The 20,184-nt window shown below is 41.5% G+C and overlaps 1 protein-coding gene across 5 annotated transcripts in view; it reads right to left on the reverse strand.

The window, feature by feature from the left end:
* TLN2 (talin 2) overlaps positions 1-19,988 on the reverse strand; it is a 227,399-nt gene extending 207,411 nt beyond the window's left edge. For 2 of the 5 annotated variants that reach the window (XR_014588799.1, XM_083850955.1), the window contains exon 1: positions 19,576-19,734. The gene's annotated coding sequence lies outside the window, so the exon portion shown is untranslated. Of the gene's footprint in view, positions 1-19,575; positions 19,735-19,831 lie in introns of those variants that run through there. The other 3 variants (XM_083850954.1, XM_083850952.1, XM_083850951.1) reach the window with 3 other exon arrangements.
* Positions 19,989-20,184: the final 196 nt, after the last annotated feature.

The following is a 20,184-nucleotide window of genomic DNA, read 5'->3' on the forward strand; positions in this document are numbered from 1 at the left end:
ACTCTCCCCTTCACCTACCTCTAAAATCCATAACCCTTTCTTAGAAAGATGAAGAGCTATATGGGAGAGAGAAGAGAATTGGCTAAGGAGAACAGTGAAAAGAAGAGAGATTAGTTTCAGCAACTAACAGTTGGGAAGTAGCAAATGAAAGTAACAGTCATGACTTAATGCAAACACCTGTTCACAGGGGGTGCACGTTAACAGAAAAGTTGGCCTTAAGAGAGAATTTGGAGTGTCTTACAATCTTTCTCTTAAAGACTAGATGGGTGATTTAAGTTTCTGTAATGCTTTTTGAAAACAAAAGCTGCTATTCAACCAAAAAAAACCACATCTTTAATATTTCAGCCATTTAACAGTTCAAGTCCAAAAGCTGTCTTTGTACATCCAAAAAAAGTTCATAACCACAAGACAGATTCATATCAAAGCAGTCTCATTTGTCTAGATTTTCCCCACATCGCAAGTGTTTAAACTTGATAACAACTCAGGTGAAGAAGACTTCGGACTTTTCTCCTTCTTCTATCAGCAACCTGTGACAGGGTGAGGGAGGAATCCCTCTAGACAGAGATTTTCGGCCACGGAGTGGGAGAAGATTGAGGAACCAGAAGTACAGAAGTGTAATCATCCTGAAACCCTGAACTAATTACTAGGACTTCTTACCTGTCACTGCCTGATACTGGTACCTGGTCCATCAAAAAGCTCTCACCAAAAATACCTAACGTTTTGAAATAAACTACTCTGCTGCTTTTACAGCTTTACCAGTGGCTATAAAAACTGATCTCACATCTGGCACCATAACCCCCGCCCCTCATTTAGAAAGTGACATTTCATCCTGACATTTCATCCTTTCTTGTCCATGTTCTAGATTTCTTGCTCAACATTGCCATCCACCTCACGTTGCAGGTCTCTTGTTTACATTGTTCGCCCCTCCTCTCTCACACGGGCAAGTCCAAGCAACCTCTTTTCTCACTACACTCCTAAAACGCAGATGCCTTACACACTGTAGTTGATATGTGGAGTTCCCACGATATGTGGGAAGCTAGGGAGGAAATGGAACGCAAGGAACATGTAAAACTCCATTTCTGAGGTAACTATAAATACGGGAGCAGCTTTTCCCTTATTAAACAATGCCACTGACTTCTGATACCTTACATTTCTGTCCTTAGGACAAAAAAAATTGTCCTGTCGCATAGTTCAGACAAATGCATACAGCATTTCCACCTTCATTCACACACAAGAAACAGCTCTGTGAATGGAGTTGATTGCACAGCTACCAACCAAATCAATGCGAAGCCCGTGCTACAGACCCTCCTGATTTCATCTGGGGAGCCTGGTAATGCTAGGAGAAGAAACAGAGGGAGAAACAAGTAGATATCAGGTATCAAACCAACCTGCGTCTTTCACAGGGATATCTACAATGTCAGGCCACAGCTTTTGTAAATTCATTCTTCTACTGGACAGAACAGAGGACACAGCAATTGCTTATTTGAGGTTAGCTCTGTGTGCACACATACATATGCATCATGCCCACATGCATGAACAGGTAAGGGAAAATTGTAGGCACATCTCCTTTGACCTTAAGGATCAAGGACCGACGACATGGACTATTCAACTCACTTTCAAGTCTACTTCCTTAGGGTTTTTCCACTGTACTTTCAATTGTGCAGCTAGAGTTTCTCCACTAGTCCAGCCAGGGGACATAACTATTTTCAAACCATTGTTTGATGCCTAACAAGCTTGTAAATTCTCCAAGCTCTAACCAACATATTGCAGATGCAGTACACAATTATAGAGCTACCTCTAGACCTATGCACCAGAACCGGCGCATAGAAGACAACAACCAACAATGGCAATACTTCTGGGTTTCAGTCACTTAAAATTGAGTAGATATCAATTTAACTAAAGCAATAGCAAGATTTTAACAGCATGTTGCCTAGCAAGTTATAAAATAATGCCCACAGAGGTATTCAAAGCTAAAGCTGTGAGGTATTCAAAGCTCAAGTGTTGTAGGGTTTCTGGGCAGGTCTGTTCAGGTCCTAACAGAAGAGATTCTACAATTAGTCTTAATTTTTTTCAGTTCTCTAAGGAGTGATGTTACTGGTCAACCAGCTGCCTGCATGAGGCATTAGTAATTCACAAAGACTGCATACAGCTGGAGTGAAGTCCAGCAAACAGCAACATGTAAGATCCAGGGCTCCTGATAGCTATAGCTTCTTCACTGAGAAACCTATTACTACAAATCATGTTTCACAAGCCATATATGTACAGTAACACCTGTAGAGACACTGCCTGCCTCATTGCCCTAAAAATAACTTTGCTTCGGAAAGCCATCAGGACATCATACATTATGCTATGTAGGCACTTCCAGTGCATACCCCCCCAGTTTTTACATTCAACAACTGAACTGCAGCCGAAAGCTAAGCTTACTGAGAACTCATCTGCTCGTAACAGTAACCACGCTCATTAACAAGACCTGAAAAACAAAAATTCTAGCTCTTGCCACGCTAACAAATAAGTTTACGTGTTGGAGTTTTTAAAGTTGTCTGCAACAGCTTAAGGGTCCACAATATCAAGCCCTGTTGAAAAATTACATTCCCTCAGTGGTACTCTCAAAATACCTTGAAACTGAGTTCAACAGACTATTGAACATAACAGCATAGAAGGGACAAAAAAAAGAACAAGTTTTAAGCCAACTAAACATTCTATTAGCAGGCAGATTTCTCACCTGAAACTAAAAGAAATGAAAAATTAAGTAATGATTTTCACGAAGGGTTTTAAGTAGAAGAACAGGAAGTTACTTCCAGTGCATCTTTAGTGAAAAAGAAGATTCTGGCTAGTATTGCTGACAGCATGAAAACCTAGGAACAGTTCTGAGTGTAGAATCAATGACTGAGTACTGAAGCCAGCAGAAGGGAAGAAAAAACAATGATCACATCTGAAGGACTGAGTTATTAACTGTTTCAGCAATCTTAGGTTGAGCATTTTGAATTAAAAGACATAGGTGACAAAGATCCAACACGTGAAATTACAAAATGTCCAATCTCTAAGGGAGAATTACACTACAATGGGCACCCAAGGGATGCGGGTGGGGAAGCGGGCCACAAGCAAGAGATGCTGTGCAAAAACAATCGCTGCTCCTGACCTAGTTGTGTCAGTCATTGAGAGGCTGAATCAGACAAATCTGATTTTAGCTTGTCTGATGAGAGCAGAAGGATGGAGAAGCACTGACATGAGTCTATTTGCAGCTCACCTTTTTCAGACTAATTCTAATTTCTCCCGCAGTTTTAGTACCTTGATTTGATAAATGATATAAAACAAATACCTAGGCCCAATCAGTTTCATTATCCCTGAAGTCAGAAACCAACCTAACTCCATTTTCCCTTAAACAACTGAATCACATCATGCACAAAATAACGGCACACCAACTCTGCTTTATCATCCACCTGCCAGATACAGAGCATTTTATGCAGCAGTGCAGCAATCAGGTGTTTTTCATTCAGTCCACTAGAAATCACTGACTTAGGACTCTTGTTGTCCCAGTGGTATTACTTTCAGGATCAAGGATCTAGATCAAGTATCAATCGTGTTTTAAGTAATCAGCTGCTTCCAACACACCAACACTTGCTGCGTTGCAAAGTCAGAGATACAAGTAGTAAGATCTGAAGACAGCATACAAGGTAAATGCCAGCACCTACCTATATTTGGCCAAAGATACATTTTAGTAAGACAACTATCAACTACCTAGCATTGCAATATTTGTAACTGAATGGTTGAGAACGCTTAGCAATAGTGATATTAAAATACCTGATTTAATAAGAGTGCGTTTTTATTAATGTTTTATATCACAGATAGTTTTGAAGATTTTTTTTTTAATGTTAAAGAAAGAACACACACCAAAACATTGCTAAGTTCCTTCATCATTTATTCCAAGGACTTAGCTTCCATAACAGCTGCAGTACAAGAACCATAGCCATGTAAGGGAAAGCAATATAAACAAAAAGTTTTTTCCTTTCTATCATCCATTCAAGATTTATTTTCTTCAAATTTCAAGCATAGCAGATCAATGCATGAAATACGCAAAATAGCATGTAGCTATGAATATCAAAAGAATCGTTTTGACAAGTCTCCTGTTACCTAGTTTTTTATCCTGTCCCAGGCAAAAACAAACAAACAACAACAAAAAAAAAACACACACTTATCACAGTGACTTTACCAGCTCAAGACCCAAAGTGCATTGTTTTTGGAGTACAGCTGAATTTGTTGCAACTTGTTGAGGGCTCAAAGTCACAGCGCACTGTAAGGTACAGTTTGAACAGAAAAAGGAAGCCATGAATGGGGCATGAGCAGCAGGGGAATCCCCTTCTTTCTCACTGCTATTAGTAAATGAAGGCAAGTAAGGTCATTTCCAAATTAACACTCAATTCTCTAAGCTACTTCTGCTGAGAAGGGAGAAATAAACAAAAGGCATAAGTATTTCAAACAAAATGCTCTAAAGCAACAATTGGAAAACTTCATAAACTGGCGAGACAAACTACACTGACCATCTCTACAACAAACCAGTAACAAAGTCAGCAGTTAGTGTTCTGTGTGTTATTTCTTTTAATGCCAAATGCAATGAACTCTGAAGTAGCTGGCACTGAAATGTGGAGTAAGGAAGCACAACTAACACTAGTTTCCTTATCAGCTGTAGGAATAGATTTTACATTACTTTGGCTTATATGAAAATTTTGTTTGGCTGCAAGTATCCTTTAGAAAGCAAACTTCAATAAACGGAAACATTCTTTCAAAGGGAGTCTCCAGCTTCTAGTCCAGCTTCAAAAAAGTGGGTGTCATTAATTACATCTGCTTCCCCACAAAAATAATTAAAAAAAAATCAAAGCACGCTGTTGATCATGACTTCCATCCTAATGTCAAATTAATTAACACTAATTCAAATTATGAATGTAAGAATGTTTTGAATTTTGAAGAGTTAGGAGGGGATTTTATTTGCTAGGCACACCGGAAGTCAAACAAGTCTTCTGTCAACTCATTGCCCAAATGTTTTTCTGCCCTAACTACATCAAGAAGCTAAGTGTTGTACTATAGTTCATTTATGGTATTAATTTCTGGAAAAAGTGAATGGCAGTGAGCACTGTAGCTACTCGTGTCAGGAGGCTGGTTTGTAGATGCTCCTGCACACAAGAGAATGAACATCAGCTTGCTGCTCTGTTGGAATCACCACAAATTCTTTGCCAGCACAGGAACCAGCACAGAACCTGCATTTTCTTTGCTTACCTGAAGGAAGAAACAGGCTTTAGAACCATGTTTACTACAGAGCTTAGCACAGAACAGTGATCAGAGTTCTGCATGAAAAGTTTCATGTCTTCTGATAAGGCAGCTATTACAACCTGGTACCAACAGCAAACCCTTTACCTACTGCTGAAAGGAAACAAAAAGACTTCCAGAGAAAAGCACGCATGAAATTATACTAAGTGCTGGTGAGATTTGCTTTAAAACATAACTTATGGAGTAGAATCCAGTTTTTAATGGACCTTGAAGATTTACACTGGTTCAATCAACAACCTTACATGATCTAAGTACATCAAAAAATCGTATTTGAGAAAGAGATGAGAAGTCAGTCACTCGTGTAACACAAGCATCCCCAGCTTCACTCTATTTCCTGTGTGCACTGCCACACAGGATTTAAGACTCCACAGCAAAGTTAGGTTCCTCACTGGATAGGAAGTCTAAGCTCTACCCCCTTAATGTAAGATTTGAACCTTGCAGAATTGTTGCTATCAATACCTGCTAATCCATGAATAAATTCCCCATCTTCACACAGAACATAATGAACTGAGAAGAAAGTGAAATTAATGACAACTGTTCCGTCTGGATGGTGCATCTCTGTGCTGCTGGAACAACTTGGTAATGAGCTCTTCTTACCAGGATTTGGAACTAAGTATTTCTTGTAAACCACACCCAACATGAAAAAGCAAGGCTTGTTTTTAGTATTAACACCAAGCAATTGAAATATATGCTCCCTATTTAGAGTAGCAAAAGGAGAATCAAAGCAGAGCAGCTATCTGTCCTGTGATCTGCCAACCATCAAAGAAAACAGCTTTTTACAGAGGCCAAGTGCACTATCCCTGATAACTGGACACTGAATTTGTGAGGGTTTGTTGTTGTTGTTTTTGTTTGTTTGCTTCTTTTGGTTTTTGTTTTTTTTAGATGGCATTCATCTGAAGTCTTGAAACACCTAGTTAAAGAGACAAAATTACTGAAGTAGAGGTATAATAGGATTTGCTCTTCTCAAAATAGGAACATAGGACAGTAACTGCAGCAGTGCTTGCAGGTGTTCATTTTCCATGGAATGACACCTTTATTTTCACAGGCTGCACTCCAGTATGCAGCTACTAAATATTTTGGGAGTGTTTACCATATCAGCAATTGGGGAGGGTGGAAGGAAGGCAAGAAAATAAAGGAAAAACACATACATGTTTGCCCTAAAAGTTAAAGCTTCACAAATAAGAAAAAACAGGTATTTAAGAAACAAAAGTTAAACACCAAAATCCAAGAAATGTATTTTTGAGTTTTGAGATAAGTAGTAACAAAGGCTAACAGACTTTCATCTTAAGTATACATGATACAGTTACAGTGCACCAAAAAATGGGCTCCTCATATTCCAGGTACAAGTCAAAATTAACAAAATCTTAGTTTCCTCTTTTTTGCCACTAAAAATGAGCAAGAAAATTAAAAGCACACACATAACAGCTCATCTTAACTAAGTTTAACAGAATTTGCAACAGATAAAATCCTAAACAACACACAAGTAGAGAGCATGCCAGATGCTAAAAGCCTCCTTGCAAGTTCTTCAGTCAAAGTGATATTAATGCTCAGGAAGCTGGAAGAAACTATAATAAAAGTTAAACATCACTGCAAGATGAGGTCAGTTATATCCTCTTGAATACGAAGGAATATACTCCCAGGTAAAATGGATACAACACACTTTTAACCTTTCCCAAATTGCTAACTATTTCAAGACAAAATATCATTAGGTATACAACCTAGCTCAGTATCATTAGATTTGGTTTTCAATATTCATTGTGATAGATAGCAATTCACCCATCAACGTTAAAAGCTGCACTTTCATTATCAAAAAATAGCTAAATTTGTCGTGTACAGCATCATCAGTAACAAGTTATTCAACAAGTGTTGTCAGAAGTGGTTTTCAGATTATTAGGCCAGTACCTTCGATATCCGAGCCTATAGTAAAATGTGCTTCAGATGTTCTTAACTTAAAACACCAGTGTTAAATGCAATAGTCTTGTTCACCTATACAGTCTTCGTTTTATCCTGCTAACAAATAGTTTCATAAAAATACGTTGCTACATTTGAATTATACTTTTGGTAATTCCTATTCAGTGATACCATGAACACAACTGGATTCTGAATGTCAGCTGTACAGGAAACAAAATCCCTACTACAGTAATGTTAGGAATGGCATCTGTTGAATACACTTAAAGTAACATCTATCATTAGCCAAACCTGATGGGGCACATCTGGAAACTGTTTGCTTTTGTGTTTTTGTTTTTTTCTTTTTTTAATTTACTTATGCAATAATTTGAAAATATTAAGTTTCCTGAGAAAGTACATACTTTTGTGATTAAGAGAAGACTTTTAAAATGAACACTGATGTGCATAATCTACTCTCCGGGCTTCTCTCATATCATCAGAACACAGCAATTCAGACTTGTCATCATGTTCACAGAGTATATGAAAGGTTACTGGAGAAGGGGATATGAAAGATGGGGTGGGGGATACAAGTTTAATAAAGCCTCAAACTCAAGCCATTGGTCAAAATATGCCTGCACAGTCAGTATTTCAGATTACTCTTACAAATCCAAGCCTGACATTTGGGCTTAGGAACTCCATTTGCTACGACACTTAATTTCTTTCACCTCACCCTTTAAGGAGGTCTCTGACTTCACCTTTGATAGAGCAAACACATGCCTATAATGTTTCTGAGAAGGGCAAAATTCTGATCCTTCAGCCAATACCTATACATACAAAGCAACAAACAGAATTGGTCCCCTTAAGAGTCTCAACTTGAACTGTGCTAAGTTGAGGACTTTGACTGTAGCACGTATAACCACATCAGTCCTGCCCACACGGCTACCCAGCTCTGATCCCCAGAAGTGCCCTGGAATCCACAGATAGGCTACGTGCGAAAAGAATGAAGTATCGAGTGACCGGAGAACTTGGCCTTAAGCTACCAAGCTCACTTTTCCCAGAGAGAGAGAGAGAGAGAGAGAGAGAAAGAGAGAGAAAGAGAATGCAGAAACAAAAAATAGATGCCAGTAATTCGTTGATAGAGGGTGCGATGGTTCTGTGTACTTCCAGGTACACAGATTTCCGTTGTATTTCAAAGACTTCAACTGCTTCCATGGATAACAGAAAAACTGCATTTGATAGAAGAGAACATCATAAGTATATGTGACAGAAAACACAACTTGACCACCTCATTAAGAATCTGCATTGTCTTCAAGCATAGTAACAGTCATATGACAAGGGTAGCCCTATCTTCTCAAAATACAATCAAAAAGCTTTCTTTACTTGAATGCTACTGCAGTCCTTCTTACAAATATCAAGTGTAAACCAGTTTTGCAGTGTATATGCAGTCTTCCACATTGCCCAGAGATGCACTTTTCCAAGTTGTAAACCTAAATCCTTACATCCTAGACGTAACCTAGGGCCCTAGCAAGTTAAAAACCATTTTTCTTAGTGTTCAGGATCCTGTAGTTGCTACTGAGCCCTGTCAACAATCTTCATTTTGCACTTCTATCTTGTGTGATTGTTAGCAACACCTTAATAAACAAACAGTAAGCACAAACACCATTGCACAGCTATTCCAGTAGGACTAGAACTTGGAACAACTCCATTCAATGAGAGATGGTATCAACACACTTCAAATGAAGTTAGAAGCATGGAAACCTCCTCCTATCTACACTTTGTTTTATGTAACACTAAGTTGCTATGTATTTGAAACCATTAAACAGAAGACACAGCAGGACAACAGAACATACATGGAAAAATGAGATTCTTTTCCCCTTTTCCTGATTTGGGGATTTCAAAGCCATGTTACTAAAAATTCATTTTCTGCACTACCTGGTGAGCACTGCCTTTGGCCTATATATTTCTTCCAAACACCCAAGGAAGACTGCTTCTTTGTTTAGCTGCATGAGACATTAACTATTGCAAGACTTGCTGCCGAACAAGCCAAGAGACCACTTGAAACCACTAGCTGTCAATATAAGCAAACTTAAATTGTTTTCTATTATACTCATAAGCTGTAGCACTTTGCAGACTTTTCCAGACCGTCTCAGAGCAGTATAACCATCAGCTTATTTCCTCCAGCGCAAGAAAATCAGACTCCTCTAAAGCAAATGCATTTCAAATGCTTTAGTTCTTTACTCATCCCACTAGGAAGACACACCACTATATCATTCATTTGCAGTATAACATTCAGATGAGAGAACCTTAAGATCAAGGCTCTGCCAATTTTTATTATTAAACAATTAGATGGTTAAGCACACTGTCTTTAAACTCCACCCCCCTTGAGTGGAAACAACAGCCACTATCTGCTCATGCATGCATCGGACAGATAATTTCAAGTTTACATAATATAGAAATCATCTTTGTCAGAACTTCTGTTATAATCAAAACCTTCCTAAGGGTATCCTCTTTACATAAAGGATTTTGCTGAAGAGGTGAGAACCTTTTCCCTTCTGTGTGCCAAAGAAAGCCTTCCAAAGTAGATGCAACTAAACAAGGAGAAACAAAGGCCTTAGTCTCCAGACATCTAACTGTGGATGGCTCCAGAAAGCTGGTTATATGTCCCCGGACACCACACACTTAACAGAGGCCAATGCTTATTGATTGTGTGTCCTTGATCCCCACTTCATTTCTTGAATAAAAATCAAAGCTGCAATGGAAACCAAGGGTTGCTGGAAATGCACATTTTTAGCTTTTGAAATTCTGCTCTGAATTAACTCGAATAACTATTAGTCAGGACTTGCATCTTCCACATGACACTACAGCTTTTTTTGATGAATACAAACAGATTCTTTGTTATAACCCCTTGAATTTCTAGAGTAAAGAACTAGCACCAGGATACTGCAACACCATTCACATCTCACTTCCTTGTTCCCAAGACTTGCATTACCTAATCAAAGTATGTTGAACTTTAACACAGGTTCACTTGTTGACATTCTTGCCCAAACCATATCACCTGAAGTTTTTTTGTACAAATACTTCAGTCTGGCCTCATTTTGAAGAAAGAGTTGCTTTCATGCAAGTATTCCTTAACCCCCAAAGAACAAGAACCAAGAACGAGAAGTAAAGGCTAACCTCTGCCCTACTTGTTCCAGCTCCACTATCACACGTGCCCATTGTTTCCTTACCTAGTGGTCACTGACACACTCACAGTGCTCTGTCAACCAGCACTGTCCAAGTCTAGATCCAACCAGCTGCTTCCAAGAGTCATGCTTCTTAGACAAGCTTGGTTGTACAACTACTAGGTCTTTATTATTGTAGTACTCAGTAAGTACATAGTTACATACTACCTAATTGTGTAGTACAGAGTAACAAGCATTTTCCTATTGTGCATTGGAATATTCTGTAAGTATTGTCAGAAGAAAGCTTTTCTAATTCTAAGCCAGTTGGAGACATCTCAAATATGAATTGCTAGAATTTCCAACGGCAACTTCCCAACAAGTACAAATGTTTCAAGTATCTCTAAATTGACCAGGCAGAAAAAAAAAACAATTGTCCTCTAAGGAACACCAAGGAAGGTGGTTTTACCTGAAGGAAGGTAAACATCACTTGCATAACATGTCTCCAGCATCTTGACTCACCTGTCATGTGAAGTAGCACCCACAGCTGCTTCCTGCTATTCTTACCCATTCCAAATGAGGGAGGGATCCCACAGAATAAATGTATAGGAAAACGTCACAAATAAAATAAGGTAAATTGGGGACTCTCCTCTTAAAAATAATTTAACTCTAAAAGAAAAAAAAAAAGCCTTTAAGAAATACACGTAGGTAACACATACTCACTACAGAGAAACAAGACTTTCTAGAAGTTAAGATGATTGCTTTCCCTATCTGATCATACTAGTGCAAAGACTACTTCACAGGTAGTAATGCAATTTTATTTTAAATAACGAAAGATACAACTTGAGCAAGAAATTTTAAGCATAGAGTCAAGAAAATAAAAGATTAGTCAATACCAATTGCACTATACTGCATATCTTCTGTCTTTACAAAGCTGTAACTACAGTTAAAAGAAACACCTGCCTCTCTTTTTTCTTTTATCCATGTATTTTCTGTCCTCATTCTACATTTTTCCTTTGGTTTTATGAGGTTCCTTGTAAACAACTGGAAAAGCAACTCCCTCCTTAATCTTCCCTTTTTACCGAAGGGACTGTTATCAGCAATCCCACCTTGCTTCTGCATCCTCTTCAGGGACTGAAGTTGTGTTTAATTCCTTACAACTCCCATGACAGCTACAAAAAGCTGAGCTGTACGTGAAGAGATATACTTATTGGGTGGGTACAAAGACAGTATTGCCGCCTGATAGCAGATGTTTAGCAGGTACTTGAAACTTATCTTTAAGGGAAGCTCTGTAGCCTAAGGCAGGATGAAAACTACATTGTGTTGGCCAATAAAAAAACTGAGTTAAGAATTACTGTCCCTTCTTAGAAGTCCTAGACAAAAGAAAAAAATACTTCAATTATTTAGGAATGTTTATTTCTAAAAGTTTGCGTGACGTGACCTGAGGCCACACTTCACAAAGGTGTGATCATTAGAATTTGTTTGCTAACACAACACACAGGGGTCACATTACCTAACACCCCATTTTAAGTACAAGAATGCAAGGCAAGTGAAGACAAGGAATTCTAACCAAGTGGTTTAGGGCCCTCTGTAGCTGTGATTTTGTTCATCTCATCTCGCTTGAAAAGCGTTGCTGTATGTTGCATGCAAAGATACCATGGCAGATTTGTTTTTTTCGTTAAAAATCCATGTGCATCAACCAGCTGGATCAATGCATAGCTAGCAGTTTTTCTAATACGCAACTATGCAAGAATACAGGATCCTGAACACCTCAGTTCAACACCTGAGCAAACAGACTTGAAATCCCCCTTCCCACTCTGCTTTGATCATCAGTATTTGAACACAAGTACTTCAGTTTAACAATGACTACAACACTACTCACAGCTTCATCGGTGGCTTGTCAGTTGCCATGTAAGGAAATGGGTAACATATCACACTAGAACTAGATCTCACAAAGTGAGGCAAAAAAACAAATAGGGTTTTGTTGTTCATGCGTAGTGCACACAAAGCAAGAGGTAGCACCCAAAGCTGCAGACTAAAATGAAGTTTTGGAAGTTAAGAACAAGCAAGTGATCTTACCCCACTGCAAGACCATGAAAACCCAGAAACCCACACCGATGGGCTATAGCATGCCATCACCATCCCACCAGCAATTACAGAATTAAAAATACCTCATACGGTCAAGGCTTGTCAGACAACGAAGCATGGTAAACTGTATAAAGCAATGCTTTATCAAGACCAAACAACAAAGAGCTAAAGACAAAGTATTCATCGGACTAAGAGAACATGACTTGAACCTCCATGAACAAATAAATGTAGATAATTTTTTTATTAAAACAGGCACAAGTTACTAACAAACAGCACCCCTTGTTCCAGACTGTTCATAAAACCAAGTAATAATCTCTGGTTTGGAGCTGAGCTAACAGTACTCTTTGTAACAACCTCCTCTATATGGAGGGAAAAAAAAAAAAAAAGCCTCAACCAAAGGAAACTCTGGTATCTGGTTAAATCAGGGTAGTTAGCATGCTTAGGTAGCGGACTGCTTAAAGTGATTTAATACAGGCGTGCATGCACACACACACACCGAGCAGCTGCCGAACTTTGTGTTAAGATGACTCTTACAGAACTTCCCAAAGCAACTTCATAAAATGTTGATAATTATATTAAGCACCAGATTCCCTAACACTAATGAACAGAGCAACTATTGCAGAAATGGTTGGCTAGCATGGCCAGTATTAGGCCTGCCTGATTCCACGATGTCTGTCCCCAAGTGGTACAGCTGCTGAGTATTTGTCACCCAGGGTGGCCAGCAGCATTCTTAACACAGCATTGGCCAGACACCACAGGATTTGCCATGAATTACCTACAAAGGAAAGCATGAAGACAGATAATACAATTCCAAATGCATGGTTACCATGTTCCCCCCACACACACAAAAAAACACATCATAACACTATTAGGCACACTCAAAACCCTGCACCATGAAAACTTCCCAGGTTTTATCTGATTTGCACAGCTGGACTTGTAAACCATACTGTGCAACTACATGGTCAGCTACTAAACATAATTCTTTTCCTCGAGATCATCAAGCTTCATAGTATTGTTTTCCACGGTACTTTGGTACTTAAAGACTTGGTGTTAATGTGGGATGGTTTGTTGTGATCACTACCATGGGATCTCTCAAGCCTGGACCGTTTTCTTTCAGGAACAGCTATGCATCTCCCCATATGAGCTGAGTATCTGCTTCTTCTGGAACGAGGTGGCTGTCTTGGACAACACAACAGGGCAGTATAGAAAAGGAGGAAAAACTCAAGCAACCACGTTCTCCAACTACCACAGTCAGTGCAATGGATACAGGTAGCATTACTAGGAAACTATTTTCTGCTCCTGGGAAGGGTTCGTTCTGTTTAGCCCCTGGCCTTTGTTTTCTCGTCTCTCAAGGGACAAAATGTCGCTCACCCATATAGCACCTATGAAGCCATTTGAACTGATCCCATACTTCACTACATCTTCTACATACAGTGGCCTTAGACAAGGCCCATCTAACTCATTGCAATCCCCTTTCTCTCCTCTTGGTGCCTGGGCTTGTGCTTTCCCTAAGGCACAGTCTGGCCTGTCCTGCCTCACTACACAAAATCCAGTTAATCACGCTTCCTTCACGGGTTTTTGTTCTATTCATTCAGTTATGTTTCTCTTGGTTTCCTCAGCTGCTTTTAAGTCTGGTTAGCATCATGCTGCAGCTGAACATGCAATTAGGCAATTCACCTACAACCACACTGACCTGGGCCTTACCTACCACTGCAAAACCAGCCAATGATTTTTATTATTATTATTTTTAATTCAAAATATTAACATTTTCCAGGGTGGGTGCATATAAGACCTTGGGTTCTCCTCTGGGGACTGTACATCTTAAGCTAATGCACATAACATTTCCCAGGAGTGCTATAAACATCACAACAAAATTATCTCATTTCCCACAGCCTTTGCTGTTTTAAAGTGAAGCTGGGCATTTCTCTCTCCCTCCCTGTAATAGTTCCTTCAGTGATATTCTGGCTCAGGAGGCCTGCCACTGTTTATTTCTGCTTGACCCTGCAGTCCTGCTGTGCAGCAGTGGCGACCACTCGATCCTTTCCCCAGGTAACTCAGATACCTCTTGACAACGGGAAATGTTTCCTTAAACCAGGAACAAAAATTAAGACAAGAAAATTTGTGGCCAAAAATAGGAAGATTACAAGGAAACACAGAACTTGCAAGCTACGGGGAAATGTAGCATTCAAGTTCTGATTCCTGACCTCATTTATTCATATATCCATTTATAGGACCATCAATTAATTTCAATTCTGTCCTGTTATTTCAACGTTTTTATCACGTCTAAAGCACTGTGTTTTAGTTCTACACCACCATCACATTCCTACCACCATCCTTCCAAATAGATTACTATAGGTCTTTTCTTCAACACAGCTGAATTACCAATTCTGCCAGAAATTCATTCCCTGCCTTGGCTGCTTTCTTTCTCCTCTGTCTCTCCAGCAAGTACCACCTTGCTGTTTCCTGTTACACAGTACTTGGCATATTGAAATTGGACAGTCAAAGATAAGAGATACTTCCCATCAATGCCTTTAAGGCTAATTAATGTTTCCACTAATACACATTCAAGCCTGACTTTTACAACCAGTAAGTTTTCAAGATTGTTTTATGCTTATGTATTTCGTCTACATTTGAACTTTAAGTATCACATTCCAAAAAATAAAACAGCTTTCCCATTAGTACACACCACCTCTGTAAATTGACGACATTAAAAGCTAGATTCCAGGTAGCTGCAACAAAGGCAAATGAACAATATTACAGATATCAGCTCCCAAGAAAAATAAGAGATCATTAGACACAAATATACAAGCATACATGTGCTAAGAAAATCCCTATGCAGCTCTGAAGGCCTTCCTAAACTGAAGACAATCCTATCGTTTAAGTTATCACCCCACTCAACACTGACACACTACAGTAACAAACACTTCTACCTCAGCTGATAGAAATGTAAATTGTTATTCAGCTTGAAAAACTGCGTGTCCCGTATAGTACCACTAATTCTTTATCACCCTAATTGTTATTTGCTGTGATTTAGAAGAGTGAAACCCTCCTGGCCTCTTCCTGTGTTAAATGTCACTTTTCTATGGAAATAAAATCTCAATGTTAAGAAAGCTGCCAGATAGAAAGACACAAGGTTCATTTACAATTCACTTCAGTTGCCACTTTCTTCCTGCTGCCCAAACACAGAAAGATGAGCTACCTACGGAGAATGCAAGTGAGGCAGTTTCGGGTGCCTGTCTGACCCACCTTGGCAGAAATTCAGCTGGTTGCTGCCAAGTAAAGGGACTACAAGTCAGAAGCCAACAGCGTAGTACTGTAAAGATATATTAAGACAAGACTTATTATTGTATGGCCACCCTCATGTTGTGAAGTCAGTCAGTGTGTTCTCTGGCTTTATGAATATGCTTTGGCAAAAAAGCACTGGAGCTTTGAGAATTGAGGGGGTGGATCTCAGGGGATGGAATACCAACTTGCAGCTGGAAGTGGAAAACATCAAAATGTTATCACAATTGCTTTAAGTATGCAGGCTAATTCAAACTCAATTCCAGTATAATCATGTGTGCACATAACACACCCAGGGAAATGACCCTCTGCCACTACCATGAAATGGGTTTTCAGCAGCATTAGCAGGTACAGAAATCAGCTTTCACAGTTACAAGATTAACATCAAAACTAACCACAGGCTCATCACCAAGCCTCACTCGAAAGGCATCTGCCTATTGCATCCAGAGATAGAAGGCCACAGTTTTCTAACAACTGAGCAGGCCCAGAATTTCAGCATCGTGTGGTTCAGCCTTGCATTTACAGGTCTAAGTAGCTCAGGCTACTTGCAACACAAACGGACTTGGATTTTTATTTTTTTTTTGAAAACAAGCAGACTGTTTCATGACAAAAATAAAAATAAAAGGGCTTAAAAAGCGATGTGATGTCCATACTCCTAACAGTCTCATCCAGAGTCTTAAAGGCCTCAACTATTCTGCCTAACAGAAAAAAAGAAAAAAAAAAAAGCTCTGCTGTTTTATTTGCATCATCCCTGCCACCACAAGTTCTTCAGTTCAATTTACTTATTGTTCTTATTACCACCTGTGGTCAAAAGGAAAACTCTCACTAAGGAAAACCTGGCATTCCTCTTTGGGTACAAACAGATGAGACTACCTGAAACAACTTCCAACTACACACAAGCAACATGTGTTCCGACTGACATACTGCAATGCAAAAGCAAACAAATGAAACCTAATATGCAAAATATTACACACTGAGACAGCCTCCCCCCCTGCTTTGCAACAACACCCAACCATTTTGTTTGCTCTTCTCAATTTGCATCAGCATTCTATTGTCTGCAGAAACATGTATAAACAGACTTGCCAAATCTTTAAAGGATTCATGAGTGGGGAAAAAAATGAATTTTGGAAAGCTGGATTCAGTGCTCTCACACATCTCTCCCCTTCTTAATTATGATCCAGTGCAAAAGCAGCATCTGGATGAGAACTTAGCAAGAAATTTAGTTTATTTAAAAAAAAGTCAGGATGTCTACATATTTGGCAGTTTGTTGAAAACCCCAAAGTTTAGAGAGGAGATGAGGATTACTTCAAACATTGTTTTTGGTATTTTAATGCTAACATTATGTATTGGAATGATGGTTCAGCAAGCAGCATTGCCCACATCTCATCACACACAGTATTGCTATTGCAGCAGCTATCGGACCCTAAAATGCCACAATAAGGAATGGAGGTGGATGTCTACTCATGTCTAGCTGTAATGACTAATTAAGTGCTGGCGTTTTTGGAAGCTGCCCAGACCTCACATTTGCACAGATTTGATAGATATATATTCTATAGGTAAGCATATAAAGTGACATAGTCCAACTATGAATGCTTCAGAACATCCTTGCTATGCTGGGTCAAGTCTTTCCAGACCAATATCAGATAAAGTAATTTTTTCACAGCAAAAACCAAGTCATCATGAAGATTATGCAGTTCAAGCGATGCCAAGGCCAGATACTTCTGTCAAGCCCACACCTCCCTCTCCAAAAATAAAAAAGAATTGAATAAACTGATTAGTGTAAAACAGTGCTGCAGTCATATTTTTAAACTACAGATGCATTTCCTAATATAAGTAGAATTTGGTGATTAGATTAGTTGGCAGATCATGAAAGAAGTCTAAGAAAAACTGCACAGAAAACCAAGCTCAGAGTTAAAGTACTTAATCCTTTGCAGTTCAAATGCAAATTCATGTTTCTCAGCATCTTCTACTCCTATCCAATCCATCACATACACACCCCTCAAAAAAACCTCTCGCCCTCTGAGGCACTACTACAGTGCAATGGCAACGTTTCAAATCAACTTAAATTAAGCTGTACCACATTCCATTACATGATATCATGCAACAGATGTTACTCTAAGAACACACAGGACAATTATTCAGAAGCATTCAGGGCAAAATGCTATAATTTGGATGATAAAACAAATGGATATCCCACTAGAAATTGTTATATTCGTTATCAAGTTTTACACGAAGATTCAGAACTTAAATATTGACCAAGTTTGTCACGGCTAACCTGGAGACTTAGACTCACAACCAGAAACAAGAGCTCTTCTCCTATTTAGGCTCAACAATTTTGCCAAAAACGGGAAAGGTGGAAGAAAATTCAGCTTAACCCTCTAGCTCTGCAGCACCAGTTAGCTAAATGAGCTGTTGTTAAACTCATATGAAACACACTTGCCAGAAGCAAGAGGCTTTTTCCTAGCTCTGTGGTAGCCTTCAATTTCAAGGAACTGCCTCAAATATTTCATATTTTGAAAGATAAAGCAAAAGTAGCAGTTCATACAACTTCAATCATCATCAACCTAGCTAACAGGTGTACCATCTGACCATTACCTTAAATAAATGTGAAAGTTTTTCACATATTACAATTTGTAAGGTATTCTTAACTAACACTGGAAACTTTCGCCTATACTTAGAACATGTGGACACACACATAAAAATAAATGTTGTGGAACATAAGCAAGAGCTATCTGGTAGATCTGTTGTTTGTTTGCTTTCTAATCATATGGGCATTTTCCATAGCTAATGGGCTCTCTCAACCATGCAGATCTGATGCTTTGAAGTACCACGCTTTCAAACCCAGAGTTGGCCTTCTGGCTTGAAATTTAACATGGCCCAAACTTGGCTCTAAAACACAGCTCTGTAAAATAAGCTTATAAAAGAGCTGGAGAAAAGCGGGCAGTTATTTAACCTGACAGAGCTTTTGAATCAATGAACATTCCCATGGTCTTTCCAGCTAGACACTGCAGCAGTGTTTTAACGCAAAACCCAATGCAGAACCCAAATAAATCAAAGCTGCTGGTCAGCACAGCAGAACCCCTCAGAAGATGAGCACGAAGACAGCAGAAGCCCCAGCTCCAGGACAGGCGCTGTGCCCAGACCATGGCGGGTTTCACCCCAAGGCATGAGCACGTCCTGCACCCCGCAGCCACGGGGCAGGGTGGCACGGAAGAAAAGAGGGCGCCCAGGCACGTCGGGGGAGGCCAACCTGTGGTGCGGAAAAGACGCTGCACCAGGAGACAGTCCAGCAGCACCGGGCCGGGCAGCCCGGGGCAAGGGACAGCCAGGGAGCAGCGGGGCTCACGGATCCCCTCGCCTTGCCTCGGGGGCGGCCCCACGGGAGCGGGCTGCGAGCCGCTTCTAAGCGGAGCCGTCCCGCGAGTCTGTGGGCAGGGGAGGCACACACACAGCTGCATGCACGGCACGACCGTCCTTGGGAGGTCGTCACTTCCAACGTGCTGCGAGGAGAAAGCTTTCTCCCCCCCCCCACCTCCTCCTACCACCCGGCCGCAGCCCCGAGGGAGCCGCGGTTCCCCCACGCCCCGGCTCCGCTCCGGACCCAGGGCACGGGGCTGCGGCAGCGCAGCGCTGCCGGGACGCGGCATCTCGCCGGGCGGGCAGCGCTCCGCGGGGCTCCGTGCTCGCAGCGCGGCTCGCACCCGCGGGACCGGCCGGCGGCAGCCGCCCCCCGCCCGCAGCGGGCTCGGAGCCTTCCCCTCCCGGCGGCTCGGCACGAAGCAGGCGCCCCTGCAGCGTGCACCGGCGGGGCAGGACGGGGGTCCCCGCGAGATCCTACCGGGAACGGCGTCGTAGCAGCGCTGCCGAGCACCCGAGCCCGCTGCTCTCCTCCTTCCTTCCCGTCCTTCCTCCCCCCGCTCCTCCCGCTCCCGCTCTGCCGCCGCCCGCAGCTGCCGCCGCTGCGGACTCGAGGCGCAGACCCCCGGCGGGGAGGGCAGGAAGCGCGTCATCACTCCGGGACCGCATGGCCCGGCTCGGCCCGGACCGCAACCCGGGCCGCCCGCCCTGCCGGCCGCCGGCCCCCGGGCCCTTACCTGAGCGCTCCGCAGCGGCCCTGCGGCACCCGCTGAGGCGATGTGGGCAGCGCCGCTGCCGCCCTGCACGCCCACAGCCGCGCTTCCCGGCCGCTCCTGAGGGAGGAGGAGGAGGAGACAGGCAGGGGGAGCCGGGCACGTTCCTCAGCCAGAACGAGAAGCCCCGGGACGGGGACGGGGACGGGAACAGAGCTGGGGAGGCGACGGCTGCCGCTAGGGCCGCCCCGCCCGCCGCGAGTCCCCTCAGCGCTGTGGCGGCGCGCGGCGGCACCGCTGTGGCAGCGCGCGGCGCCAACGGCCGGGCTCGTGCCCGCGGCCGTCCCGTACCTGAGGGGAGCCCCTGGCACCTGCAT

This window comes from Anser anser, assembly GCF_964211835.1.
Source record: "Anser anser genome assembly, chromosome: 10".
In the NCBI taxonomy this organism is placed as follows: domain Eukaryota; kingdom Metazoa; phylum Chordata; class Aves; order Anseriformes; family Anatidae; genus Anser; species Anser anser.